The 25,966-nt window shown below is 46.4% G+C and overlaps 10 non-coding genes and 34 pseudogenes across 10 annotated transcripts; all 44 read left to right on the top strand.

Annotated features, from left to right (window-relative positions):
* Positions 1-155: 155 nt before the first annotated feature.
* On the top strand, positions 156-274 carry LOC148258241 (5S ribosomal RNA; annotated as a pseudogene).
* Positions 275-483: 209 nt separating this feature from the next.
* LOC148258240 (5S ribosomal RNA) lies at positions 484-602 on the top strand. The gene has a single exon (XR_015820372.1). It is a non-coding gene; the product is annotated as a 5S ribosomal RNA (ribosomal RNA).
* A 563-nt stretch (positions 603-1,165) lies between these two features.
* On the top strand, positions 1,166-1,284 carry LOC148258239 (5S ribosomal RNA; annotated as a pseudogene).
* Positions 1,285-1,840: 556 nt separating this feature from the next.
* On the top strand, positions 1,841-1,959 carry LOC148258238 (5S ribosomal RNA). The gene has a single exon (XR_015819709.1). It is a non-coding gene; the product is annotated as a 5S ribosomal RNA (ribosomal RNA).
* A 562-nt stretch (positions 1,960-2,521) lies between these two features.
* LOC148258237 (5S ribosomal RNA) lies at positions 2,522-2,640 on the top strand (annotated as a pseudogene).
* Positions 2,641-2,847: 207 nt separating this feature from the next.
* LOC148258236 (5S ribosomal RNA) lies at positions 2,848-2,966 on the top strand (annotated as a pseudogene).
* Positions 2,967-3,202: 236 nt separating this feature from the next.
* LOC148258235 (5S ribosomal RNA) lies at positions 3,203-3,320 on the top strand (annotated as a pseudogene).
* A 203-nt stretch (positions 3,321-3,523) lies between these two features.
* On the top strand, positions 3,524-3,642 carry LOC148258234 (5S ribosomal RNA; annotated as a pseudogene).
* A 563-nt stretch (positions 3,643-4,205) lies between these two features.
* LOC148258233 (5S ribosomal RNA) lies at positions 4,206-4,324 on the top strand (annotated as a pseudogene).
* Positions 4,325-4,533: 209 nt separating this feature from the next.
* LOC148258232 (5S ribosomal RNA) lies at positions 4,534-4,652 on the top strand (annotated as a pseudogene).
* Positions 4,653-5,217: 565 nt separating this feature from the next.
* On the top strand, positions 5,218-5,335 carry LOC148258231 (5S ribosomal RNA; annotated as a pseudogene).
* A 204-nt stretch (positions 5,336-5,539) lies between these two features.
* LOC148258230 (5S ribosomal RNA) lies at positions 5,540-5,658 on the top strand (annotated as a pseudogene).
* A 208-nt stretch (positions 5,659-5,866) lies between these two features.
* On the top strand, positions 5,867-5,985 carry LOC148258229 (5S ribosomal RNA). Its single transcript, XR_015820911.1, has one exon. It is a non-coding gene; the product is annotated as a 5S ribosomal RNA (ribosomal RNA).
* Positions 5,986-6,547: 562 nt separating this feature from the next.
* LOC148258228 (5S ribosomal RNA) lies at positions 6,548-6,666 on the top strand (annotated as a pseudogene).
* Positions 6,667-7,227: 561 nt separating this feature from the next.
* LOC148258227 (5S ribosomal RNA) lies at positions 7,228-7,346 on the top strand (annotated as a pseudogene).
* Positions 7,347-7,908: 562 nt separating this feature from the next.
* On the top strand, positions 7,909-8,027 carry LOC148258226 (5S ribosomal RNA; annotated as a pseudogene).
* A 559-nt stretch (positions 8,028-8,586) lies between these two features.
* On the top strand, positions 8,587-8,705 carry LOC148258225 (5S ribosomal RNA). The gene has a single exon (XR_015820745.1). It is a non-coding gene; the product is annotated as a 5S ribosomal RNA (ribosomal RNA).
* Positions 8,706-9,268: 563 nt separating this feature from the next.
* LOC148258224 (5S ribosomal RNA) lies at positions 9,269-9,387 on the top strand. Its single transcript, XR_015820408.1, has one exon. It is a non-coding gene; the product is annotated as a 5S ribosomal RNA (ribosomal RNA).
* Positions 9,388-9,946: 559 nt separating this feature from the next.
* On the top strand, positions 9,947-10,065 carry LOC148258223 (5S ribosomal RNA; annotated as a pseudogene).
* Positions 10,066-10,629: 564 nt separating this feature from the next.
* Positions 10,630-10,748, top strand: LOC148258222 (5S ribosomal RNA; annotated as a pseudogene).
* A 561-nt stretch (positions 10,749-11,309) lies between these two features.
* On the top strand, positions 11,310-11,428 carry LOC148258221 (5S ribosomal RNA; annotated as a pseudogene).
* A 204-nt stretch (positions 11,429-11,632) lies between these two features.
* LOC148258220 (5S ribosomal RNA) lies at positions 11,633-11,751 on the top strand (annotated as a pseudogene).
* A 209-nt stretch (positions 11,752-11,960) lies between these two features.
* LOC148258219 (5S ribosomal RNA) lies at positions 11,961-12,079 on the top strand (annotated as a pseudogene).
* A 205-nt stretch (positions 12,080-12,284) lies between these two features.
* Positions 12,285-12,403, top strand: LOC148258218 (5S ribosomal RNA). The gene has a single exon (XR_015821100.1). It is a non-coding gene; the product is annotated as a 5S ribosomal RNA (ribosomal RNA).
* Positions 12,404-14,996: 2,593 nt separating this feature from the next.
* LOC148258217 (5S ribosomal RNA) lies at positions 14,997-15,115 on the top strand (annotated as a pseudogene).
* A 203-nt stretch (positions 15,116-15,318) lies between these two features.
* LOC148258216 (5S ribosomal RNA) lies at positions 15,319-15,437 on the top strand (annotated as a pseudogene).
* A 209-nt stretch (positions 15,438-15,646) lies between these two features.
* Positions 15,647-15,765, top strand: LOC148258215 (5S ribosomal RNA). The gene has a single exon (XR_015820150.1). It is a non-coding gene; the product is annotated as a 5S ribosomal RNA (ribosomal RNA).
* Positions 15,766-16,327: 562 nt separating this feature from the next.
* Positions 16,328-16,446, top strand: LOC148258214 (5S ribosomal RNA; annotated as a pseudogene).
* A 205-nt stretch (positions 16,447-16,651) lies between these two features.
* Positions 16,652-16,770, top strand: LOC148258213 (5S ribosomal RNA; annotated as a pseudogene).
* A 235-nt stretch (positions 16,771-17,005) lies between these two features.
* On the top strand, positions 17,006-17,124 carry LOC148258212 (5S ribosomal RNA; annotated as a pseudogene).
* Positions 17,125-17,325: 201 nt separating this feature from the next.
* On the top strand, positions 17,326-17,444 carry LOC148258211 (5S ribosomal RNA). Its single transcript, XR_015820706.1, has one exon. It is a non-coding gene; the product is annotated as a 5S ribosomal RNA (ribosomal RNA).
* A 205-nt stretch (positions 17,445-17,649) lies between these two features.
* Positions 17,650-17,768, top strand: LOC148258210 (5S ribosomal RNA; annotated as a pseudogene).
* A 563-nt stretch (positions 17,769-18,331) lies between these two features.
* On the top strand, positions 18,332-18,450 carry LOC148258209 (5S ribosomal RNA). The gene has a single exon (XR_015820027.1). It is a non-coding gene; the product is annotated as a 5S ribosomal RNA (ribosomal RNA).
* An 878-nt stretch (positions 18,451-19,328) lies between these two features.
* LOC148258208 (5S ribosomal RNA) lies at positions 19,329-19,447 on the top strand (annotated as a pseudogene).
* A 209-nt stretch (positions 19,448-19,656) lies between these two features.
* On the top strand, positions 19,657-19,775 carry LOC148258207 (5S ribosomal RNA; annotated as a pseudogene).
* Positions 19,776-19,984: 209 nt separating this feature from the next.
* LOC148258206 (5S ribosomal RNA) lies at positions 19,985-20,103 on the top strand (annotated as a pseudogene).
* A 562-nt stretch (positions 20,104-20,665) lies between these two features.
* LOC148258205 (5S ribosomal RNA) lies at positions 20,666-20,784 on the top strand (annotated as a pseudogene).
* A 921-nt stretch (positions 20,785-21,705) lies between these two features.
* Positions 21,706-21,824, top strand: LOC148258204 (5S ribosomal RNA; annotated as a pseudogene).
* Positions 21,825-22,033: 209 nt separating this feature from the next.
* On the top strand, positions 22,034-22,152 carry LOC148258203 (5S ribosomal RNA; annotated as a pseudogene).
* Positions 22,153-22,714: 562 nt separating this feature from the next.
* On the top strand, positions 22,715-22,833 carry LOC148258202 (5S ribosomal RNA; annotated as a pseudogene).
* A 563-nt stretch (positions 22,834-23,396) lies between these two features.
* On the top strand, positions 23,397-23,515 carry LOC148258201 (5S ribosomal RNA). The gene has a single exon (XR_015821153.1). It is a non-coding gene; the product is annotated as a 5S ribosomal RNA (ribosomal RNA).
* Positions 23,516-24,077: 562 nt separating this feature from the next.
* On the top strand, positions 24,078-24,196 carry LOC148258200 (5S ribosomal RNA; annotated as a pseudogene).
* Positions 24,197-25,110: 914 nt separating this feature from the next.
* Positions 25,111-25,229, top strand: LOC148258199 (5S ribosomal RNA; annotated as a pseudogene).
* A 559-nt stretch (positions 25,230-25,788) lies between these two features.
* LOC148258198 (5S ribosomal RNA) lies at positions 25,789-25,907 on the top strand (annotated as a pseudogene).
* Positions 25,908-25,966: the final 59 nt, after the last annotated feature.

The following is a 25,966-nucleotide window of genomic DNA, read 5'->3' as shown; positions in this document are numbered from 1 at the left end:
CCGCTGGTTTATACGCAAATGTGAGTCAAGAATCAGGGGCATTTTAATCGATATTAGAACGAGAAGGAGAGGTGCAGTGTGAACGCACAAGGAAACAAATGATGGGAGCGGGGGAGGGAAGAAGGAGTGTATGTATTTTCAGCACAAAATTAAACAGGTGCGGTCACACCAGCACAAATGCACCGGATTTCATCAGAACTCCGCAGTTAAGTGTGCTTTGGCAAAAGTAGTACATTATTGGGTTACCTCGTGGGAAGTTCTCGTGTTGCACCCATTTTCTTTTTTTCAGATGTGCCGTTCGACGTTACGCGCGACTTTAATTATGGTCCGCAGATTTATTCGCAAATGTGAGTCACGGCGCCGTGGCATTTTACATGATATTTGAACGACAACGAGAGGTGCAGTGCGCACGCACAAGGAAACAAATGACGGGAGGGGGAAGAAAGGAGAAGGAGTTTATGTATTTGCAGCGCGAAATTAAACAGGTGCGATCATACCAGCACTAATGCACCGGATCCCATCAGAACTCCGCAGTTTAGTGTGCTTGGGCGAGAGTAGTACTCGGATGGGTGACCTCTTGGGAAGTCCTCGTGTCGCACTAATTTTTTTTTCAGAAGGGTCGTTCGACGTTACGCGCGACTGGAACTATGGTCCACTGGTTTATACGCAAATGTGAGTCAAGAAGCAGGGGCATTTTAATCGATATTAGAACGAGAAGGAGAGATGCAGAGTGCACGCACAAGGAAACAAATGACGGGAAGGGGGATGGAGGGGGAAAAAGTGTATGTATTTGCAGCGCAGAATGAAACATGAGCAATCATACCAGCACCAATGCAACGGATTCTATCAGAACTCCGCAAGTTAAGGGTGCTTGGGCGAGAGTAGCACTAGGATGGGTGAGCTCCTGCGTAGTCCTTATATTTCACCCATTTTCTTAGGAAGTCCTCGTGTTGCACGCATTTTTTTTTAAGATGATTCTTTCGACGATACGCAGGACTTGAATTATGGTCCTCAGGTTTATTCGCAAATGTGAGTCACGGCACCGTAGCATTTTACTTGATATTAGAACGAGCACGGGAGGTGCAGTGCGCACGCACAAGGAAACAAATGACGGGAGGGGGAATAAAGGAGAAGGAGTTTATGTATTTGCAGCGCAGAATTAAACCGGTGCGATAATACCAGCACTAATGAACCGGATCCCCTCAGAGCTCCGCAGTTAAGTGTGCTTGGGCGAGAGTAGTACTCGGATGGGTGACCTCCTGGGAAGTCCTCGTGTTGCACCAACTTTTTTTCAGACGGGTCGTTCGACGTTACGCACGACTGGAACTAGGGTCCGCTGGTTTATACGCAAATGTGAGTCAAGAAGCAGGGGTATTTTAATCAATATTGGAACGAGAAGGAGAGGTGCAGTGTGAACGCACAAGGAAACAATTGATGGGAGGGGGAGGGAAGGAGAAGGAGTGTATGTATTTTCAGCACGAAATGAAACAGGTGCGATCATAGCAGCACTAATGCAACAGATTCTATCAGAACTCCGTAGGTAAGGGTGCTTGGGCGAGAGTAGTACTAGCATGGGTTACCTCCTGCGAAGTCCTTATATTTCACCCATTTTCTTGTGAAGTCCTCGTATCGCACCAATTTTTTTTCAGACGGGTCGTTCGACGTTACGCGCGTCTGGAACTAGGGTCCGCTGGTTTATACGCAAATGTGAGTCAAGAAGCAGGGGCATTTTAATCGATATTAGAACGAAAATGAGAGGTGAAGTGTGAACGCACAAGGAAACAAATGACGGGAGGGGGAAGAAAGTAGGAGTGTATGTATTTGCAGCGCGAAATTAAACAGGTGTGATCATACCAGCACTAAAGCTCCGGATCCCATCAGAACTCCGCAGTTAAGTGTGCTTGGGTGAGAGTAGTACTCGGATGGGTGACCACTTGGGAAGCCCTCGTGTTGCACCTATTTTTTTTTCGGATGGGTTGTTCGACGTTACGCGCGAATGGAATTATAAACCACTGGTTCATTTGCAAAGGTGAGTCACGGTGCCGGGGCATATTACTTGATATTAGAACGAGAAGGAGAGATGCAGAGTGTATGCACAAGGAAACAAATGAAGGGAGGGGGGATGGAGGGAGAAAAAGTTTATGTATTTGCAGCGCAGAATGAAACATGAGCAATCATACCAGCACCAATGCAACGGGTTCTATCAGAACTCCGCAAGTTAAGGGTGTTTGGGCGAGAGTAGCACTAGGATGGGTGACCTCCTGCGAAGTCCTTATATTTCACCCATTTTCTTAGGAAGTCCTCGTGTTTCACCCATTTTTTTGCAGATGATTTTTTCGACGATACGCGCGACTTGAATTATGGTCCTCAGGTTTATTCGCAAATGTGAGTCACGACACCTTAGCATTTTACTTGATATTAGAACGAGTACGGGAGGTGCAATGTGCACGCACAAGGAAACAAATGACGGGTGGGGAAAGAAAGGAGAAGGAGTTTATGTATTTGCAGCACGGAATTAAAGGGGTGCGATTATACCAGCACTAATGCGCCGGATCCCATCAGAACTCCGCAGTTAAGTGTGCTTGGGCGAGAGTAGTACTCGGATTGGTGACCTCCTGGGAAGTCCTCGTGTCGCATCAATTTTTTTTCAGATGGGTCGTTCGACGTTACGCGCGATTGGTTCTATGGTCCGCTGGTTTATACGCAAATGTGAGTCAAGAATCAGGGGCATTTTAATCGATATAAGAACGAGAAGGAGAGGTGCAGTGTGAACGCACAAGAAAACAAATGACGGGAGGGGGGGATGGAAGGAGAAAGAGTGTATGTATTTGCAGTGCAGAATGAAACATGAGGGATCATACCAGCACTAATGCAACGGATTCTATCAGAACTCCGCAGTTAAGGGTGCTTGGGCGAGAAAAGTACTCGGATGGGTGACCTCCTGCGAAGTCCTTATATTTCACCTATTTTCTTGGGAGGTCCTCATGTTGCACCCATCTTTTTGCAGATGATTCTTTCGACATTACGCGCGACTTGATTTATTGTCCGCAGGTTTATTCGCAAATGTGAGTCACGACACCGTGGTATTTTACTTGATATTAGAACGAGTACGGGAGGTGCAGTGCGCACGCACAAGGAAACAAATGACGGGAGGAGGAAGAAAAGAGAAGGAGTGTGTGTATTTGAAGCGCAAAATTAAACAAGTGGCATCATACAAGCACTAATACACTGGATCCCATCAGAACTCTGCAGTTAAGTGTGCTTGGGCGAGAGTAGTACTCGGATGGGTGACCTCTTGGGAAGTCCTCGTATCGCAACAATTTTTTTTCAGATGGGTCGTTCGACGTTATGCGCGAGTGGAACTATGGTCCGCTGGTTTATACGCAAATGTGAGTCAAGAATCAGGAGTATTTTAATCGATATTAGAACGAGAACGAGAGTTGCAGTGTGAACGCACCAGGAAACAAATGATGGGAGGGGGGAGGGAAGAAGGAGTGTATGTATTTTCAGCACGAAATTAAACAGGTGCGGTCACACCAGCACAAATGCACCGGATCCCATCAGAACTCCGCAGTTAAGTGTGCTTTGGCGAAAGTAGTACAATGATGGGTTACCTCCTGGAAAGTTCTCGTGTTGCACCCATTTTCTTTTTTTCAGATGTTTCGTTCGACATTACGCACGACTTTAATTATGGTCCGCAGATTTATTCGCAAATGTGAGTCACGGCGCCGTGGCATTTTACTTGATATTTGAACGAGAACGAGAGGTGCAATGCGCACGCACAAGGAAACAAATGACGGGAGGGGGAAGAAAGGAGAAGGAGTGTATGTTTTTGCAGCGCGAAATGAAACGGGTGTGATTATACCAGCACTAATGCGACGGATTCTATCAGAACTCCGTAGGTAAGGGTGCTTGGGCTAGAGTAGTACTAGCATGGGTTACCTCCTGCGAAATCCTTATATTTCACCCATTTTCTTGTGAAGTCCTCATGTTGCACCCATTTTTTTGCAGATGATTCTTTCGACGTTACGCGCGACTTGAATTATGGTCCTCAGGTTTATTCGCAAATGTGAGTCACGGTGTTGTAGCATTTTACTTGATATTTGAACGAGAACAGGAGGTGCAGTGCGCACGCACAAGGAAACAAATGATGGGAGGGGGAAGAAAGGAGAAGGAGTTTATGTATTTGCAGCGCAAAATTAAAAGGGTGCGATCATACCAGCACTAATGCACTGGATCCCATTAGAACTATGCAGTTAAGCGTGCTTGGGCGAGAGTAGTACTCGGATGGGTGACCTCTTGGGAAGTCCTCGTATCGCAACAATTTTTTTTTTCAGATGGGTCATTCGACGTTAGGCGCGACTGGAACTATGGTTCGCTGGTTTATACGCAAATGTGAGTCAAGAATCAGGGGCATTTTAATCGATATTAAAACGAGAAGGAGAGGTGCAGTGTGAACGCACAAGGAAACAAATGATGGGAGGGAGGGGGGAGGGAAGAAGGAGTGTATGTATTTTCAGCACGAAATTAAATAGGTGCGGTCACAACAGCACAAATGCACCGGATCCCATCAGAACTCCGCAGTTAAGTGTGCTTTGGCGAAAGTAGTACAATGATGGGTTACCTCATGGGAAGTTCTCGTGTTGCACCCATTTTCTTTTTTTCAGATGTGTCGTTCGACATTACACGCGACTTTAATTATGGTCCGCAGATTTATTCGCAAATGTGAGTCACGGCACCGTGGCATTTTACTTGATATTTGAGCGAGAACGAGAGGTGCAGTGCGCACGCACAAGGAAACAAATGACGGGAGGGGGGATGGAAGGAGAAAGAGTGTATGTATTTGCAGTGCAGAATGAAACATGAGGGATCATACCAGCACTAATGCAACGGATTCTATCAGAACTCCGCAGTTAAGGGTGCTTGGGCGAGAAAAGTACTCGGATGGGTGACCTCCTGCGAAGTCCTTATATTTCACCCATTTTCTTGGGAGGTCCTCGTGTTGCACCCATCTTTTTGCAGATGATTCTTTCGACGTTACACGCGACTTGATTTATGGTCCGCATATTTATTCGCAAATGTGAGTCACGGCACCGTGGTATTTTACTTGATATTAGAACGAGTACGGAAGGTGCAGTGCGCACGCACAAGGAAACAAATGATGGGATGAGGAAGAAACGAGAATGAGTGTATGTATTTGAAGTGCAAAATTAAACAAGTGGCATCATACCAGCACTACTGCACTAGATCCCATCAGAACTCTGCAGTTAAGTGTGCTTGGGCGAGAGTAGTACTCTGATGGGTGACCTCTTGGGAAGTCCTCGTATCGCAACAATTTTTTTTTAGATGGGTCGTTCGACGTTACACGCGACTGGAACTATGGTTAGCTGGTTTATACGCAAATGTGAGTCAAGAATCAGGGGCATTTTAATCGATATTAGAACGAGAAGGAGAGGTGCAGTGTGAACTCACAAGGAAACAAATGACGGGAGGGGGGGAGGGAAGAAGGAGTGTATGTATTTTCAGCACGAAATTAAACAGGTGCGGTCACACCAGCACAAATGCGCCGGATCCCATCTGGACTCCGAAGTTAAGTGTGCTTTGGCGAAAGTAGTAGAATGATGGGTTACCTCCTGGGAAGTTCTCGTGTTGCACCCATTTTTTTTTTTCAGATGTGCCGTTCGACGTTACGCGCGACTTTAATTATGGTCCGCAGATTTATTCGCAAATGTGAGTCACGGCGCCGTGGCATTTTACTTGATATTTGAACGAGAACGAGAGGTGCAATGCGCACGCACAAGGAAACAAATGACGGGAGGGGGAAGAAAAGAGAAGGAGTTTATGTATTTGCAGCGCGAAATTAAACTGGTGCGATCATACCAGCACTAATGCACCGGATCCCATCAGAACTCCGCAGATAAATGTGCTTGGGCGAGAGTAGTACTCGGATGGGTGACCTCCTGGGAAGTCCTCGTGTCGCACTAATTTTTTTTTAGGACGGGTCGTTCGACGTTACGCACGACTTGAACTAGGGTCCACTTGTTTATACGCAAATGTGAGTCAAGAAGCATGGGCATTTTAATCGATATTAGAACAAGAAGGAGAGATGCAGAGTGCACGCAAAAGGAAACAAATGACGGGAGGGGGGATGGAGGGAGAAAAAGTGTATGTATTTGCAGTGCAGAATGAAACATGAGCAATCATACCAGCACCAATGCAACGGATTCTATCATAACTGCGCAAGTTAAGGGTGCTTGGGCGAGAGTAGCTCTAGGATGGGTGACCTCCTGTGAAGTCCTTATATTTCACCCATTTTCTTAGGAAGTCCTCGTGTTGCACCCATTTTTTTGCAGATGATTCTTTCGACGATACGCGCGACTTGAATTATGGTCCTCAGGTTTAACCGCAGATGTGAGTCACGGCACCGTAGCATTTTAATTGATATTAGAACGAGCACGGGAGGTGCAGTGTGCACGCACAAGGAAACAAATGACGGGAGGGGGAAGAAAGGAGAAAGAGTTTATGTTTTTGCAGCGCATAATTAAAAGGGTGCGATCATACCAGCACTAATGCACCGGATCCCATCAGAACTTCGCAGTTAAGTGTGCTTGGGCGAGAGTAGTACTCGGATGGGTGACCTCCTGGGAAGTCCTTGTGTCGCACAAATTTAATTTCAGACGGGTCGTTCGACGTTACGCGCGACTGAAACTAAGGTCCGCTGGTTTATACGCAAATGTGAGTCAAGAAGTAGGGGCATTTTAATCCATATTAGAACGAGAAAGAGAGGTGCAGTGTGAACGCACAAGGAAACAATTGATGGGAGGGAGAGGGAAGGAGAAGGAGTATATGTATTTTCAGCACGAAATGTAATAGGTGCGATCATACCAGCACTAATGGAACGAATTCTATCAGAACTTCGTAGGTAAGGGTGCTTGGGCGAGAGTAGTACTAGCATGGGTTACCTCCTGCGAAGTCCTTATATTTCACCCATTTTCTGGTGAAGTTCTCGTATTGCACCCATTTTTTTTTCTTCATATGTGCCGTTTGCCGTTACGCGTGACTTTAATTATGGTCCGCTGATTTATTCGCAAATGTGAGTCACGGCGCCGTAGTATTTTATTTGATATTTGAACGAGAACGAGAGGTGCAGTGCGCACGCACAAGGAAACAAATGACCGGAGGGGGAAGAAAGGAGAAGGAGTTTATGTATTTGTGGCGTGAAAAATAAGGTGCAATCATACCATCACTAATGCACCGGATCCCATCAGAACTTCTCAGTTAAGTGTGCTTGGGCGGGAGTAGTACTCGAATGGGTGACCTCCTGGGAAGTCCTTGTGTCGCACTAATTTTTTTTTCTGACGGGTTGTTCGACGTTACGCGCGACTGGAACTAGGGTCCACTGATTTATACGCAAATGTGAATCAAGAAGCACGAAAATTTTAATTGATATTAGAACGAGAAGGAGAGATGCAGAGTGCAAGCACAAGGAAACAAATAACGGGAGGGGGGATGGTGGGAGAAAAAGTGTATGTATTTGAAGCACAGAATGAAACATGAGCAATCATACCAGCACCAATGCAACGGATTCTATCAGAACTCCGCAAATTAAGGATGCTTGGGCGAGAGTAGCACTAGGATGGGTGACCTCCTGCGAAGTCCTTATATTTCACCAATTTTCTTAGGAAGTTCTCGTGTTGCACCCATTTTTTTGCAGATGAATTATTCGACGATACGCGCGACTTGAATTATGGTCCTCAGGTTTATTCGCAAATGTGAGTCACGGCACCGTAGCATTTTACTTGATATTAGAATGAGCACGGGAGGTGCAGTGCGCACGCACAAGGAAACAAATGACGGGAGGGAGAAAAAAGGAGAAGGAGTTTATGTATTTGCAGCGCAGAATTAAACGGGTGTGATCATACCAGCACTAATGCACTGGATCCCATCAGAACTCTGCAGTTAAGTGCGCTTGGGCGAGAGTAGTTCTCGGATGGGTGACCTCTTGGGAAGTCCTTATGTCGCACAAATTTTTTTTCAGACGGGTCGTTCGACGTTACGCGCAACTGGAAGTATGGTCCGCTGGTTTATACGCAAATGTGAGTCAAGAAGCAGGGGCATTTTAATCGATATTAGAACGAGAAGGAGAGGTGCAGTGTGAACGCACAAGGAAACAATTGATGGGAGGGGGAGGGAAGGAGAAGGAGTGTATGTATTTTCAGCACGAAATGAAACAGGTGCGATCATACCAGCACTAATGCTTCGGATTCTATCAGAACTCCGTAGGTAAGGGTGCTTGGGCGAGAGTAGTACTAGCATGGGTTACCTCCTGCGAAGTCCTTATATTTCACCCAATTTCTTGTGATGTCCTCGTGTTGCACCCATTTTTTTGCAGATGATTCTTTCGACGTTATGCACGACTTGAATTATGGTCCTCAGGTTTATTCGCAAATGTGAGTCACGGCGCTGTAGCATTTTACTTGATATTAGAACGAGAACGGGAGGTGCAGTGCGCACGCACAAGGAAACAAATGACGGGAGGGGAAAGAAAGGGGAATGAGTTTATGTATTTACAGCGCAAAATTAAATAGGTGTGATCATACCAGCACTAATGCACCGGATCCCATCAGAACTCCGCAGTGAAGTGTGCTTGGGCGAGATTAGTACTCAGATGGGTGACCTCCTGGGAAGTCCTCGCGTCGCACTAATTTTTTTTTTCAGACGGGTCGTTCGACGTTATGCGTGACTGGAACTAGGATCCACTGGTTTATACGCAAATGTGAGTCAAGAATCAGAGGCATTTTAATCGATATTAGAACAAGAAGGAGAGATGCAGAGTGCACGCACAAGGAAACAAATGACGGGAGGGGGGATGGAGGGAGAAAAAGTGTATGTATTTGCAGCGCAGAATGAAACATGAGCAATCATATCAGCACGAATGCAACGGATTCTATTAGAACTCCGCAAGTTAAGGGTGTTTGGGCGAGAGTAGCACTAGGATGGGTGACCTCCTGCGAAGTCCTTATATTTCACCTATTTTCTTAGGAAGTTCTCGTGTTGCACCCATTTTTTTGCAGATGATTCTTTCGACGATACGCGCGACTTGAATTATGGTCCTCAGGTTTATTCGCAAATGTGAGTCACGGCAACATAGCATTTTACTTGATATAAGAACGAGCACGGGAGGTGCAGTGTGCACGCACAAGGAAACAAATGACGGGAGGGGGAAGAAAGGAGAAGGAGTTTATGTATTTGCAGCGCAGAATTAAACGGGTGCGATCATACCAGCACTAATGCACCGGATCCCATCAGAACTCCGCAGTTAAGCGCGCTTGGGAGAGAGTAGTACTCGGATGGGTGACCTCCTGGGAAGTTCTCGTGTCGCACCAATTTTTTTTCAGACGGGTCGTTCGACGTTACGCGCGACTGGAACTGGGGTCCGCTGGTTTATACGCAAATGTGAGTCAAGAAGCATGGGCATTTTAATCGATATTAGAACGAGAAAGAGAGGTGCAGTGTGAACGCACAAGGAAACAATTGATGGGAGGGGGAGGGAAGGAGAAGGAGTGTATGTATTTTCAGCACGGAATGAAACAAGTGCGATCGTACCAGCACTAAAGCAGCGGATTCTATCAGAACTCCGTAGGTAAGGGTGCTTCGGCGAGAGTAGTACTAGCATGGGTTACCTCCTGCGAAGTCCTTATATTTCACTCATTTTCTTGTGAAGTCCTCGTGTTGCACCCATTTTTTTGCAGATGATTCTTTCGACGTTAGGCGCGACTTGAATTATGGTCCTCAGGTTTATTCGCATATGTGAGTCACGGTGGTGTAGCATTTTACTTGATATTAGAACGAGAACGGGAGGTGCAGTGCGCACGCACAAGGAAACAAATGACGGGAGGGGGAAGAAAGGGGAATGAGTTTATGTATTTGCAGCGCAAAATTAAACTGGTGCGATCATACCAGCACTAATGTATCGGATCCCATCAGAACTCCGCAGTGAAGTGTGCATGAGCGAGATTAGTACTCGGATGGGTGACCTCCTGGGAAGTCCTCGTGTTGCACTAATTTTTTTTTTTCAGACGGGTCGTTCGACGTTACGCGCGTCTGGAACTAGGGTCCGCTGGTTTATACGCAAATGTGAGTCAAGAAGCACGGGCATTTTAATCGATATTAGAATAAGAAGGAGAGATGCAGAGTGCATGCATAAGGAAACAAATGACGGGAAAGGGGATGGAGGGAGAAAAAGTGTATGTATTTGCAGCGCAGAATGAAACGTGAGCAATCATATCAGCACCAATGCAACGGATTCTATCAGAACTCCGCAAGTTAATGGTGCTTGGGCGAGAGTAGCACTAGGATGGGTGACCTCCTGCGAAGTCCTTATATTTCACCCATTTTCTTAGGAAGTCCTCGTGTTCCACCCATTTTTTTGCAGATGATTCTTTCGACGATACGCGCGACTTGAATTATGGTCCTCAGGCTTATTCGCAAATGTGAGTCACGGCACCGTAGCATTTTACTTGATATAAGAACGAGCACGAGAGGTGCAGTGCGCACGCACAAGGAAACAAATGACGGGAGGGGGAAGAAAGGAGAAGGAGTTTATGTATTAGCAGCGCAAAATTAAACGGTTCCGATCATACCAGCACTAATGCACCGGATCCCATCAGAACTCCGCAGTTAAGTGTGATTGGGCGAGAGTAGTACTCGGATGGGTGACCTCCTGGGAAGTCCTCGTGTCGCACAAATTTTTTTTCAGACGGGTCGTTCGACGTTACGCGCGACTGGAACTTGGGTCCGCTGGTTTATACGCAAATGTAAGTCAAGAAGCAAGGGCATTTTAATCGATATTAGAACGAGAAGGAGAGGTGCAGTGTGAACGCACAAGGAAACAATTGATGGGAGGGGGAGGGAATGAGAAGGAGTTTATGTATTTTCAGCACGAAATGAAACATGAGCAATCATACCAGCACCAATGCAATGGATTCTATCAGAACTCCGCAAGTTAAGGTTGCTTGGTTTTAGAGTAGCACTAGGATGGGTGACCTCCTGCGAAGTCCTTATATTTCACCCATTTTCTTAGGAAGTCCTCGTGTTCCACCCATTTTTTTGCAAATGATTCTTTCGACGATACGCGCGACTTGAATTATGGTCCTCAGGTTTATTCGCAAATGTGAGTCACGGCACCGTAGTATTTTAATTGATATTAGAACGAGCACAGGAGGTGCAGTGCGCACGCACAAGGAAACAAATGATGGGAGGGGGAAGAAAGGAGAAGGAGTTTATGTATTTGCAGCGCAAAATTAAACGGTTGCGATCATACCAGCAGTAATGCACTGGATCCCATTAGAACTCTGCAGTTAAGTGTGCTTGGGCGAGAGTAGTACTCAGATGGGTGACCTCCTGGGAAGTCCTCGTGTCGCACCAATTTTTTTTCAGACGGGTCGTTCGACGTTACGCGCGACTAGAACTATGGTCCACTGGTTTATACGCAAATGTGAGTCAAGAATCAGGGGCATTTTAATCGATATTAGAACGAGAAGGAGAGGTGCAGTGTGAACGCACAAGGAAACAAATGATGGGAGGGGGGGAGGGAAGAAGGAGTGTATGTATTTTCAGCACGAAATTAAACAGGTGTGGTCACACCAGCACAAATGCACCGGATCCCATCAGAACTCCGCAGTTAACTGTGCTTTGTCGAAAGTAGTACAATGATGGGTTACCTCCTGGGAAGTTCTCGTGTTGCACCCATTTTCTTTCTTTCAAATGTGCCGCCCGACGTTACGCGCGACTTTAATTATGGTCCGCAGATTTATTCGCAAATGTGAGTCACGGCGCCGTGGCATTTTACATGATATTTGAACGACAACGAGAGGTGCAGTGCGCACGCACAAGGAAACAAATGACGGGAGGGGGAAGAAAGGAGAAGGAGTTTATGTATTTGCAGCGCGAAATTAAACAGGTGCGATCATACCAGCACTAATGCACCGGATCCCATCAGAACTCCGCAGTTATGTGTGCTCGAGCGAGATTTGTACTCGAATGGGTGACCTCCTGGGAAGTCCTCGTGTCGCACCAATTATTTTTCAGACGGGTTGTTCGACGTTACGCGCGTCTGGAACTAGGGTCCGCTGGTTTATACGCAAATGTGAGTCAAGAAGCAGGGGCATTTTAATCGATATTAGAACGAGAATGTGAGGTGAAGTGTGAACGCACAAGGAAACAAATGACGGGCGGGGGAAGAAAGGAGAGGGAGTGTATGTATTTGCATCGCGAAATTAAACAGGTGCGATCATACCAGCACTAAAGCTCCGGATCCCATCAGAACTCCGCAGTTAAATGTGCTTGGGCGAGAGTAGTACTCGGATGGGTGACCACTTGCGAAGCCCTCGTGTTGCACCTATTTTTTTTCGGATGGGTTGTTCGACGTTAAGTGCGAATGGAATTATAAACTGCTGGTTCATTTGCAAAGGTGAGTCACGGTGCCGGGGCATATTAATTGATATTAGAACGAGAAAGAGCGATGCAGAGTGCACGCACAAGGAAACAAATGACGGGAGGGGGGATGGGAGGAGAAAGAGTGTATGTATTTGCAGTGCAGAATGAAACATGAGGGATCATACCAGCACTAATGCAACAGATTCTATCAGAACTCCGCAGTTAAGGGTGCTTGGGCGAGAAAAGTACTCGGATGGGTGACCTCCTGCGAAGTCCTTATATTTCACCCATTTTCTTGGGAGGTCCTCGTGTTGCACCCATCTTTTTGCAGATGATTCTCTCGACGTTACGCGCGACTTATTTTATGGTCTGCAGGTTTATTCGCAAATGTGAGTCAAGGCACCGTGGCATTTTACTTGATATTAGAACGAGTACGGGAGGTGCAATGCGCACGCACAAGGAAACAAATGACGGGAGGTGGAATAAAAGAGAAGGAGTGTATGTATTTGAAGCGCAAAATTAAACAAGTGGCATCATACCAGCACTAATGCACTGCATCCCATCAGAACTCTGCAGTTAAGTGTTCTTGGGCGGGAGTAGTACTCGGATGGGTGACCTCTTGGGAAGTCCTCGTATCGCAACAATTTTTTTTCAGATGTGTCGTTCGACGTTACGCGCGACTGGAACTATGGTCCACTGGTTTATACGCAAATGTGAGTCCAGAATCAGGGGCATTTTAATCGATATTAGAACGAGAAAAAGAGATGCAAAGTGCACGCACAAGGAAACAAATGACGGGAGGGGGGATGGGAGGAGAAAGAGTGTATGTATTTGCAGTGCAGAATGAAACATGAGGGATCATACCAGCACTAATGCAACGGATTCTATCAGAACTCCGCAGTTAAGGGTGCTTGGGCGAGAAAAGTACTCGAATGGGTGACCTCCTGCGAAGTCCTTATATTTCACCCATTTTCTTGGGAGGTCCTCGTGTTGCACCCATCTTTTTGCAGATGATTCTCTCGACGTTACGCGCGACTTATTTTATGGTCTGCAGGTTTATTCGCAAATGTGAGTCAAGGCACCGTGGCATTTTACTTGATATTAGAACGAGTACGGGAGGTGCAGTGCGCACGCACAAGGAAACAAATGACGGGAGGTGGAATAAAAGAGAAGGAGTGTATGTATTTGAAGCGCAAAATTAAACAAGTGGCATCATACCAGCACTAATGCACTGCATCCCATCAGAACTCTGCAGTTAAGTGTTCTTGGGCGGGAGTAGTACTCGGATGGGTGACCTCTTGGGAAGTCCTCGTATCGCAACAATTTTTTTTCAGATGTGTCGTTCGACGTTACGCGCGACTGGAACTATGGTCCACTGGTTTATACGCAAATGTGAGTCCAGAATCAGGGGCATTTTAATCGATATTAGAACGAGAAAAAGAGATGCAAAGTGCACGCACAAGGAAACAAATGACGGGAGGGGGGATGGGAGGAGAAAGAGTGTATGTATTTGCAGTGCAGAATGAAACATGAGGGATCATACCAGCACTAATGCAACGGATTCTATCAGAACTCCGCAGTTAAGGGTGCTTGGGCGAGAAAAGTACTCGGATGGGTGACCTCCTGCGAAGTCCTTATATTTCACCCATTTTCTTGGGAGGTCCTCGTGTTGCACCCATCTTTTTGCAGATGATTCTCTCGACGTTACGCGCGACTTGTTTTATGGTCTGCAGGTTTATTCGCAAATGTGAGTCAAGGCGCCGTGGCATTTTACTTGATATTAGAACGAGTACGGGAGGTGCAGTGCGCACGCACAAGGAAACAAATGACGGGAGGTGTAATAAAAGAGAAGGAGTGTATGTATTTGAAGCGCAAAATTAAACAAGTGGCATCATACCAGCACTAATGCACTGCATCCCATCAGAACTCTGCAGTTAAGTGTTCTTGGGCGGGAGTAGTACTCGGATGGGTGACCTCTTGGGAAGTCCTCGTATCGCAACAATTTTTTTTCAGATGTGTCGTTCGACGTTACGCGCGACTGGAACTATGGTCCACTGGTTTATACGCAAATGTGAGTCCAGAATCAGGGGCATTTTAATCGATATTAGAACGAGAAAAAGAGATGCAAAGTGCACGCACAAGGAAACAAATGACGGGAGGGGGGATGGGAGGAAAAAGAGTGTATGTATTTGCAGTGCAGAATGAAACATGAGGGATCATACCAGCACTAATGCAACGGATTCTATAAGAACTCCGCAGTTAAGGGTGCTTAGGCGAGAAAAGTACTCGGATGGGTGACCTCCTGTGAAGTCCTTATATTTCACCAATTTTCTTGGGAGGTCCTCGTGTTGTACCCATCTTTTTGCAGATGATTCTTTCGACGTTACGCGCGACTTGATTTATGGTCCGCAGGTTTATTCGCAAATTTGAGTCACGGCGCCGTGGCATTTTACTTGATATTAGAACGAGTAAGGGAGGTGCAGTGCGCACGCACAAGGAAACAAATGACGGGAGGAGGAAGAAAAGAGAAGGAGTGTATGTATTTGAAGCGCAAAATTAAGTGGCATCATACTAGCACTGATGCACTGGATCCCATCAGAACTCTGCAGTTAAGTGTGCTTGGGCGAGAGTAGTACTCAGATGGGTGACCTCTTGGGAAGTCCTCGTATGCCAATAATTTTTTTTCAGATGGGTCGTTCGACGTTACGCGCGACTGGAACTATGGTCCGCTGGTTTATACGCAAATGTGAGTAAAAAATTAGGGGCATTTTTATCGATATTAGAACGAGAAGGAGAGGTGCAGTGTGAACACACAAGGAAACAAATGATGGGAGGGGGGAGGGAAGAAGGAGTGTATGTATTTTCAGCATAAAATTAAACAGGTGCGGTCACACCAGCACAAATGCACCGGATCCCATCAGAACTCCGAAGTTAAGCATGCTTTGGCGAAAGTAGTACAATGATGGGTTACCTACTGGGAAGTTCTCGTATTGCACCCATTTTCTTTTTTTCAGATGTGCCGTTCGACGTTACGCGCGACTTTAATTATGGTCCGCAGATTTATTCGCAAATGTGAGTCACGGCGCCGTGGCATTTTACTTGATATTTGAACGAGAACGAGAGGTGCAGTGCGCACGTACAAGGAAACAAATGACGGGAGGGGGAAGAAAGGAGAAGGAGTTTATGTATTTGCAGCGCGAAATTAAACTGGTGCGATCATACCAGCACTAATGGACCGGATCCCATCAGAACTCCGCAGATAAGTGTGCTTGGGCGAGAGTAGTACTCGGATGGGTGACCTCCTGGGAAGTCCTCGTGTCGCACTAATTTTTTTTTTCAGACGGGTCGTTCGACGTTACGCGCGACTGGAACTAGGGTCCACTGGTTTATACGCAAATGTGAGTCAAGAAGCAGGGGCATTTTAATCGATATTAGAACGAGAAGGAGAGATGCAGAGTGCACGCACAAGGAAACAAATGACGGGAGGGGGATGGAGGGAGAAAAATTGTATGTATTTGCAGCGCAGAATGAAACATGAGCAATCATACCAGCACCAATGCAACGGATTCTATCAGAACTCCGCAAGTTAGGGGTGCTTGGGCGAGAGTAGCACTAGGATGGGTGACCTCCTACGAAGTCCTTATATTTCACCTATTTTCTTAGGAAGTCCTTGTGTTGCACCCATTTTTTTGCAAATGATTCTTTCGATGATACGCTCGACTTGAATTATGGTCCTCAGGTTTATTCGCAAATGTGAGTCACGGCACCGTAGCATTTTACTTGATATTAGAACGAGCACGGGAGGTGCAGTGCGCACGCACAACGAAACAAATGGCTGGAGGGGGAAGAAAGGAGAATGAGTTTATGTATTTGAAGCGCGAAATTAAACAGGTGCGATCATAACAGCACTAATGCACCGGATCCCATCAGTACTCCGCAGTTAAGTGTGCTTGGGCGAGATTAGTACTGGGATGGGTGACCTCTTGGGAAGTCCTCGTGTCGCACCAATTTTTTTTCAGACAGGTCGTTCGACGTTACGAGCGTCTGGAACTAGGGTCCGCTGGTTTATACGCAAATGTGAGTCAAGAAGCAGGGGCATTTTAATCGATATTAGAACGAGAATGAGAGGTGAAGTGTGAACGCACAAGGAAACAAATGACGGGAGGGGGAAGAAAGGAGAAGGAGTGTATGTATTTGCAGCGCAAAATTAAACAGGTGCGATCATACCAGCACTAATGCAACGGATTCTATCAGAACTCCGCAGTTAAGGGTGCTTGGGCGAGAAAAGTACTCGGATGGGTGACCTCCTGCGAAGTCCTTATATTTCACCCATTTTCTTGGGAGGTCCTCGTGTTGCACCCATCTTTTTGCAGATGATTCTTTCGACGTTGCGCGCGACTTGATTTATGATCCGCAGGTTTATTCACAAATTTGAGTCACGGCGCCGTGGCATTTTACTTGATATTATAACGAGTACGGGAAGTGCAGTGCGCACGCACAAGGAAACAAATGACGGGAGGGGGAAGAAAGGAGAAGGAGTTTATGTATTTGCAACGCAAAATTAAACTGGTGCGATCATACCAGCACTAATGCACCGGATCCCATCAGAACTCCGCAGATAAGTGTGCTTGGGCGAGAGTAGTACTCGGATGGGTGACCTCCTGGGAAGTCCTCATGTTGCACCCATTTTTTTGCAGATGATTCTTTCGACGTTACGCGCGACTTGAATTATTTTCTTCAGGTTTATTCGCAAATGTGAGTCACGTCGCCGTGGCATTTTACTTGATATTAGAACGAGAACGGGAGGTGCAGTGCGCACGCACAAGGAAACAATTGACGGGAGGGGGAAAAAAGGGGAAACAAATGACGTTACGCGTGAAATTAAACAGGTGTGATCATACTAGCACTAATGCACCGGATCCCATCAGAACTCCGCAGTGAAGTGTGCTTGGGCGAGATTAGTACTCGGATGGGTGACCTCCTGGGAAGTCCTCGTGTTGCACCAATTTTTTTTCAGACGGGTTGTTCGACGTTACGCGCGTCTGGAACTAGGGTCCGCTGGTTTATACGCAAATGTGAGTCAAGAAGCATGGGCATTTTAATCGATATTAGGACGAGAATGAGAGGTGAAGTGTGAACGCACAAGGAAACAAATGACGGGAGGGGGAAGAAAGGAGAAGGAGTGTATGTATTTGCAGCGCGAAATTAAACAGGTGCGATCATACCAGCACTAATGCACCGGATCCCATCAGAACTCTACAATTAAGTGTGCTTGGGCGAGAGTAGTACTCGGATAGTTGACCTTTTGGGAAGTCCTCGTGTCGCACTAATTTTTTTTTTCAGACGGGTCGTTCGACGTTACGCGCGACTGAAACTAGGGTCCATTGGTTTATAGGCAAATGTGAGTCAAGAAGCAGGGGCATTTTAATCGATATTAGAAAGAGAAGGAGAGATGCAGAGTGCACGCACAAGGAAACAAATGACGGGAGGGGGGATGGAGGGCGAAGAAGTGTATGTATTTGCAGCGCAGAATGAAACATGAGCAATCATACCAGCACCAATGCAACGGATTCTATCATAACTCCGCAAGTTAAGGGTGCTTGGGCGAAAGTAGCACTAGAATGGGTGACCTCCTGCGAAGTCCTTATATTTCACCCATTTTCTTAGGAAGTTCTCGTGTTGCACAAATTTTTTTGCAGATGATTCTTTCGACGATACGCGCGACTTGAATTATGGTCCTCAGGTTTATTCGCAAATGTGAGTCATGGCACCGTAGCATTTTACTTGATATTAGAACGAGCACGGGAGGTGCAGTGCGCACGCACAAGGAAACAAATGACGGGAGGGGGAAGAAAGGGGATGGAGTTTATGTATTTGCAGCGCGGAATTAAACGGGTGCGATCATACCAGCACAAATGCACCGGATCCCATCAGAACTCCGCAGTTAATTGTGCTTGGGCGAGAGTAGTACTCGGATGGGTGACCTCCTGGGATGTCCTCGTGTCGCACCAATTTTTTTTCAGACGGGTCGTTCGACATTAAGCGCGACTGAAACTAGGGTCCGCTGGTTTATACGCAAATGTGAGTCAAGAAGCAGGGGCATTTTAATCGATATTAGAACGAGAAGGAGAGGAGCAGTGTGAATGCACAAGGAAACAATTGATGGGAGGGGGAGGGAAGGAGAAGGAGTGTATGAATTTTAGCACGAAATGAAACAGGTGCAATCATACCATCAGTAATGCAACGGATTCTATCAGAACTCCGTAGGTAAGGGTGCTTGGGCGAGAGTAGTACTAGCACGGGTTACCTCCTGCGAAGTCCTTATATTTCACCCATTTTCTTTTGAGGTCCTCGTGTTGCACCCTTCTTTTTGCAGATGATTCTTTCAACGTTACGCGCGACTTGATTTATGGTCCGCAGGTTTATTTGCAAATGTGAGTCACGGCGCCGTGGCATTTTACTTGATGTTAGAACGAGTACGGGAGGTGCAGTGTGCGCGCACAAGGAAACAAATGACGGATGAGGAAGAAAAGAGAATGAGTGTATGTATTTGAAGCGCAAAATTAAACAAGTGGCATCATACCAGCACTAATGCACTGGATCCTATCAGAACTCTGCAGTTAAGTATGCTTTGGCGAGAGTAGTACTCGGATGGGTGACCTCTTGGGAAGTCTTCGTATCGCAACAATTTTTTTTAGATGGGTCGTTCGACGTTAAGCGCGACTGGAACTATGGTCCGCTGGTTTATACGCAAATGTGAGTAAAGAATCAGGGGCATTTTAATCGATATTAGAACGAGAAGGAGAGGTGCTATGTGAACGCACAAGGAAACAAATGATGGGAGGGGGGAGGGAAGAAGGAGTGTATGTATTTTCAGCACGAAATTAAACAGGTGCGGTCACACCAGCACAAATGCACCGGATCCCATCAGAACTCCGCAGTTAAGTGTGCTTTGGCAAAAGTAGTACAAAGATGGGTTACCTCCTGGGAGGTTCTCGTGTTGCACCCATTTTCTTTTTTTCAGATGTGCCATTCGACGTTACGCGCGACTTTAATTATGGTCCGCAGATTTATTCGCAAATGTGAGTCACGGCGCCGTTGCATTTTACCTGATATTTGAACGAGAACGAGAGGTGCAGTGCGCACGCACAAGGAAACAAATGACGGGAGGGGGAAGAAAGGAGAAGGAGTTTATGTATTTGCAGCGCGAAATTAAACAGGTGCGATCATACCAGCATAAATGCACCGGATCCCATCAGAACTCCGCAGTTAAGTGTGCTTTGGTGAAAGTAGTGCAATGATGGGTTACCTCGTGGGAAGTTCTTGTGTTGCACCCATTTTCTTTTTTTCAGGTGTGTCGCTCGACGTTACGCGCGACTTTAATTATGGTCCGCAGATTTATTCGCAAATGTGAGTCACGACGCTGTTGCATTTTACATGATATTTGAACGAGAACGAGAGGTGCAGTGCGCACGCACAAGGAAACAAATGACGGGAGGGGGAAGAAAGGGGAAGGAATTTATCTATTTGCAGTGCAAAATTAATCAGGTGCGATCATACTAGCACTAATGCACCGAATCCCATCAAAACTCCGTAGTTAAGTGTGCTTGGGCGAGAGTAGTACTCGGATGGGTGACCTCCTGGGAAGACCTCGTGTCGCACTAATTTTTTTTTTAGACGGGTTCTTCGACGTTACGCGCGACTGGAACTAGGGTCCCCTGGTTCATACACAAATGTGAGTCAAGAAGCAAGGGCATTTTAATCGATATTAGAACGAGAAGGAGAGATGCATAGTGCACGCACAAGGAAATAAATGACGGGAGGGGGGATGGAGGGAGAAAAAGTGTATGTATTTGCAGCGCAGAATGAAACATGAGCAATCATACCAGCACCAATGCGACGGATTCTATTAGAACTCCGCAAGTTAAGGGTGCTTGGGCGAGAGTAGCACTAGGATGGGTGACCTCCTGCGAAGTCCTTATATTTCACCAATTTTCTTAGGAAGTCCTCGTGTTGCACCCATTTTTTTGCAGATGATTCTTTCGACGATACGTGCGACTTAAATTATGGTCGTCAGGTTTATTCGCAAATGTGAGTCACGGCACCGTAGCATTTTACTTGATATTAGAACGAGCACGGGAGGTGCAGTGCGCACGCACAAGGAAACAAATGACGGGAGGGGGAAGAAAGGAGAAGGAGTTTATGTATTTGCAGCGCGGAATTAAACGGGTGCGATCATACCAGCACAAATGCACCGGATCCTATCAGAACTCCGCAGTTAAGTTTGCTTTGGCGAAAGTAGTGCAATGATGGGTTACCTCCTAGGAAGTTCTTGTGTTACACCCATTTTCTTTTTTTCAGATGTGCCGTTCGACGTTATGCGCGACTTTAATTATGGTCCGCAGATTTATTCGCAAATGTGAGTCACGGCGCCGTGGCATTTTACTTGATATTTGAACGAGAAGGAGAGGTGCAGTATGAACGCACAAGGAAACAATTGATGGGAGGGGGAGGGAAGGAGAAGGAGTGTATGTATTTTCAGCACGAAATGAAACAGGTGCGATCATACCAGCACTAATGCAACGGATTCTATCAGAACTCCGTAGGTAAGGGTGCTTGGGCGAGAGTAGTACTAGCATGGGTTACCTCCTGCGAAGTCCTTATATTTGACCCATTTTCTTGTCAAGTCCTCGTGATGCACCCATTTTCTTTTTTTCAGATGTGCCGTTCGACGTTACGCGCGACTTTAATTATGGTCCGCAGATTTATTCGCAAATGTGAGTCACGGCGCTGTAGCATTTTACTTGATATTAAAACGAGAACGGGAGGTGCAGTGCGCACGCACAAGGAAACAAATGACGGGAGGGGGAAAAAAGGAGAAGGAGTGTATGTATTTGCAGCGCGAAATGAAACAGGTGCGATCATACCAGCACTAATGCAACGGATTCTATCGGAACTCCGTAGGTAAGGGTGCTTGGGCGAGAGTAGTACTAGCATGGGTTACCTCCTACGAAGTCCTTATATTTCACCCATTTTCTTGTGAAGTCCTCGTGTTGCACCCATTTTTTTGCAGATGATTCTTTCGATGTTACGCGCGACTTGTATTATGGTCCTCAGGTTTATTCGCAAATGTGAGTCACGGTGCTGTAGCATTTTACTTAATATTAGAACGAGAACGGGAGGTGCACTGCGCACGCACAAGGAAACAAATGATGGGAGGGGGAAGAAAGGGGAATGAGTTTATGTATTTGCAGCGCAAAATTAAACAGGTGCGATCATACCAGCACAAATGCACCGGATCCCATCAGAACTCCGCAGTTAAGTGTGCTTTGGCGAAACTAGTACAATGATGGGTTACCTCGTGGGAAGTTCTCGTGTTGCACCCATTTTCTTTTTTTCAGATGTGCCATTCGACATTACGCGCGACTTTAATTATGGTCCGCAGATTTATTCGCAAATGTGAGTCACGGCACCGTGGCATTTTACTTGATATTTGAACGAGAACAAGAGGTGCAGTGCGCACGCACAAGGAAACAAATGACGGGAGGGGGAAGAAAGGGGAAGGAATTTATATATTTGCAGCGCAAAATTAAACAGGTGCGATCATACCAGCACTAATGCACTGGATTCCATCAGAATTCCGCAGTTAAGTGTGCTTGGGCGAGAGTAGTACTCGGATGGGTGACCTCATGGGAAGTCCTCGTATCGCACTAATTTTTTTTTTAGAGAGGTCGTTCGACGTTACGCGCGACTGGAACTAGGGTCCCCTGGTTCATACGCAAATGTGAGTCAAGAAGCAGGGGCATTTTAATCGATATTAGAACGAGATGGAGAGATGCAGAGTGCACGCACAAGGAAACAAATGACGGGAGGGGGGATGGAGGGAGAAAAAGTGTATGTATTTGCAGCGCAGAATGAAACATGAGCAATCATACCAGCACCAATGCAACGGATTCTATCAGAACTCCGCAAGTTAAGGGTACTTGGGCGAGAGTAGCACTAGGATGGGTGACCTCCTGCAAAGTCCTTATATTTCACCAATTTTCTTAGGAAGTCCTGGTGTTGCACCTATTTTTTTGCAGATGATTCTTTCGACGATACGCGCGACTTGAATTATGGTCCTCAGGTTTATTCGCAAATTTGAGTCACGGCACCGTAGCATTTTACTTGATATTAGAACGAGCATGGGAGGTGCAGTGCGCACGCACAAGGAAACAAATGACGGGAGGGGGAAGAAAGGAGAAAGAGTTTATGTATTTACAGTGCAGAATTAAACCAGTGCGATCATACCAGCACTAATGCACCGGATCCCATCAGAGCTCTGCAGTTAAGTGTGCTTGGGCGAGAGTAGTACTCGGATGGGTGACCTCCTGGGAAGTCTTCGTGTCGCACCAATTTTTTTTCAGACGGGTAGTTCGACGTTACGCGTGACTAGAACTGGGGTCCACTCGTTTATACGCAATTGTGAGTCAAGAAGCAGGGGCATTTTAATCGATATTAGAACGAGAAGGAGAGGTGCAGTGTGAACGCACAAGGAAACAATTGATGGGAGGGGGAGGGAAGGAGAAGGAGTGTATGTATTTTCAGCACGAAATGAAACAGGTGCGATCATACCAGCACTAATGGAACGTATTCTATCAGAACTCCGTAGGTAAGGTTGCTTGGGCGAGAGTAGTACTAGCATGGGTTACCTCCTGCGAAGTCCTTATATTTCACCCATTTTCTTGTGAAGTCCTCGTGTTGCACCCATTTTCTTTTTTTTAGATGTGCCGTTCGACGTTTCGCACGACTTTAATTATGGTCCGCAGATTTATTCGCAAATGTGAGTCACAGCGCCGTGGCATTTTACTTGATATTTGAACGAGAACGAGAGGTGCAGTGCGCACTCACAAGGAAACAAATGACAGGAGGGGGAAGAGAGGAGAAGGAGTTTATGTATTTGCAGAGCAAAATTAAACCAGTGCGATCATACCAGCACGAATGCACCGGATCCCATCAGAACTCCGCAGTTAAGTGTGTTTGGGCGAGATTAGTACTCGGATGGGTGACCTCCTGGGAAGTCCTCGTGTCGCATTAATTTCTTTTTTAGACGGGTCGTTCGACGTTACGCGCGACTGGAAGTAGGGACGCCTGGTTCATACCCAAATGTGAGTCAAGAAGCAGGGGCATTTTAATCGATATTAGAACGAGAAGGAGAGATGCAGAGTGCACGAACAAGGAAACAAATGACGGGAGGGGGGATGGAGAGAGAAAAAGTGTATGTATTTGCAGCGCAGAATGAAATATGAGCAATCATACCAGCACCAGTGCAACGGATTCTATCAGAACTCCGCAAGTTAAGGGTGCTTGGGCGAGAGTAGCACTAGGATGGGTGACCTCCTGCAAAGTCCTTATATTTCACCAATTTTCTTAGGAAGTCCTGGTGTTGCACCCATTTTTTTGCAGATGATTCTTTCGACGATACGCGCGACTTGAATTATGGTCCTCAGGTTTATTCGCAAATGTGAGTCACGGCACCGAAGCATTTTACTTGATATTAGAACGAGCACGGGAGGTGCAGTGCGCACGCACAAGGAAACAAATGACGGGAGGGGGAAGAAAGGAGAAGGAGTTTATGTATTTGCAGCGCAGAATTAAACGGGTGCGATCATACCAGCACTAATGCACCGAATCCCATCAGAAGTCCGCAGTTAAGTGTGCTTGGGAGAGAGTAGTACTCGGATGGGTGACCTCTTGGAAAGTCCTCGTGTCACACCAATTTTTTTTCAGACGGGTCGTTCGACGTTTCGCGCGACTGGAACTGGGGTCCGCTGGTTTATATGCAATTGTGAGTCAAGAAGCTGGGGCATTTTAATCGATATTAGAACGAGAAGGAGAGGTGCAGTGTGAACACACAAGGAAACAATTGATGGGAGGGGGAGGGAAGAAGAAGGAGTGTATGTATTCTCAGCACGAAATGAAACAGGTGCGATCATACCAGCACTAATGCAACAGATTCTATCAGAACTCCGTAGGTAAGGGTGCTTGGGCGAGAGTAGTACTAGCATGGGTTACCTCCTGCGAAGTCCTTATATTTCACCCATTTTCTTGTGAAGTCCTCGTGTTGCACCCATTTCTTTGCAAATGATTATTTCGACGTTACGCGCGACTTGAATTATGGTCCTCAGGTTTATTCGCAAATGTGAGTCACAGCGCCGTGGCATTTTACTTGATATTAGAACGAGAACGGGAGGTGCAGTGCGCACGCACAAGGAAACAAATGACGGGAGGGGGAAGAAAGGGGAATGAGTTTATGTATTTGTAGCGCAGAATGAAACATGAGCAATCATACCAGCACCAATGCAACGGATTCTATCAGAACTCCGCAAGTTAAGGGTGCTTGGGCGAGAGAAGCACTAGGATGGGTGACCTCCTGCGAAGTCCTTATATTTCACCAATTTTCTTAGGAAGTCCTGGTGTTGCACCCATTTTTTTGCAGATGATTCTTTCGACGATACGCGCGAGTTGAATTATGGTCCTCAGGTTTATTCGCAAATGTGAGTCACGGCACCGAAGCATTTTACTTGATATTAGAACGAGCACGGAAGGTGCATTGCGCACGCACAAGGAAACAAATGACGGGAGGGGGAAGAAAGGAGAAGGAGTTTATGTATTTGCAGCGCGGAATTAAACGGGTGTGATCATACCAGCACTAATGCACCGGATCCCATCAGAAGTGCGCAGTTAAGTGTGCTTGGGAGCGAGTAGTACTCGGATGGGTGACCTCTTGGAAAGTCCTCGTGTCACACCAATTTTTTTTTCAGACGGGTCGTTCGACGTTTCACGCGACTGGAACTGGGGTCCGCTGGTTTATATGCAATTGTGAGTCAAGAAGCAGGGGCATTTTAATCAATATTAGAACGAGAAGGAGAGGTGCAATGTGAACGCACAAGGAAACAATTGATGGGAGGGGGAGGGAAGAAGAAGGAGGGTATGTATTCTCAGCACGAAATGAAACAGGTGCGATCATACCAGCACTAATGCAACATATTCTATCAGAACTCCGTAGGTAAGGGTGCTTGGGCGAGAGTAGTACTAGCATGGGTTACGTCCTGCGAAGTCCTTATATTTCACCCATTTTCTTGTGAAGTCCTCGTGTTGCACCCATTTTTTTACAGATGATTCTTTCGATGTTATGCGCGACTTGAATTATGATCCTCAGGTTTATTCGCAAATGTGAGTCACGGCGCCGTGGCATATTACTTGATATTAGAACGAGAACGGGAGGTGCATGCACACACACAAGGAAATAAATGACGGGAGGGGGAAGAAAGGGGAATGAGTTTATGTATTTGCAGCGCGAAATTAAATAGGTGCGATCACACCAGCATTAATGCACCGGATCCCATCAGAACTCCGCAGTTATGTGTGCTTGGGCGAGATTAGTACTCGGATGGGTGACCTCCTGGGAAGTCCTCGTGTCGCACCAATTTTTTTCAGACGGGTCGTTCGACGTTACGCGCGTCTGTAACTAGGGTCCGCTGGTTTA

Source organism: Carica papaya, chromosome 5 (genome assembly GCF_054855325.1).
Source record: "Carica papaya isolate Zhongbai chromosome 5, ASM5485532v1, whole genome shotgun sequence".
In the NCBI taxonomy this organism is placed as follows: Eukaryota; Viridiplantae; Streptophyta; class Magnoliopsida; order Brassicales; family Caricaceae; genus Carica; species Carica papaya.
The sequence above is the reverse complement of the archived record's forward strand: the minus strand, read 5'-3'. Positions and strand labels throughout refer to the sequence as shown.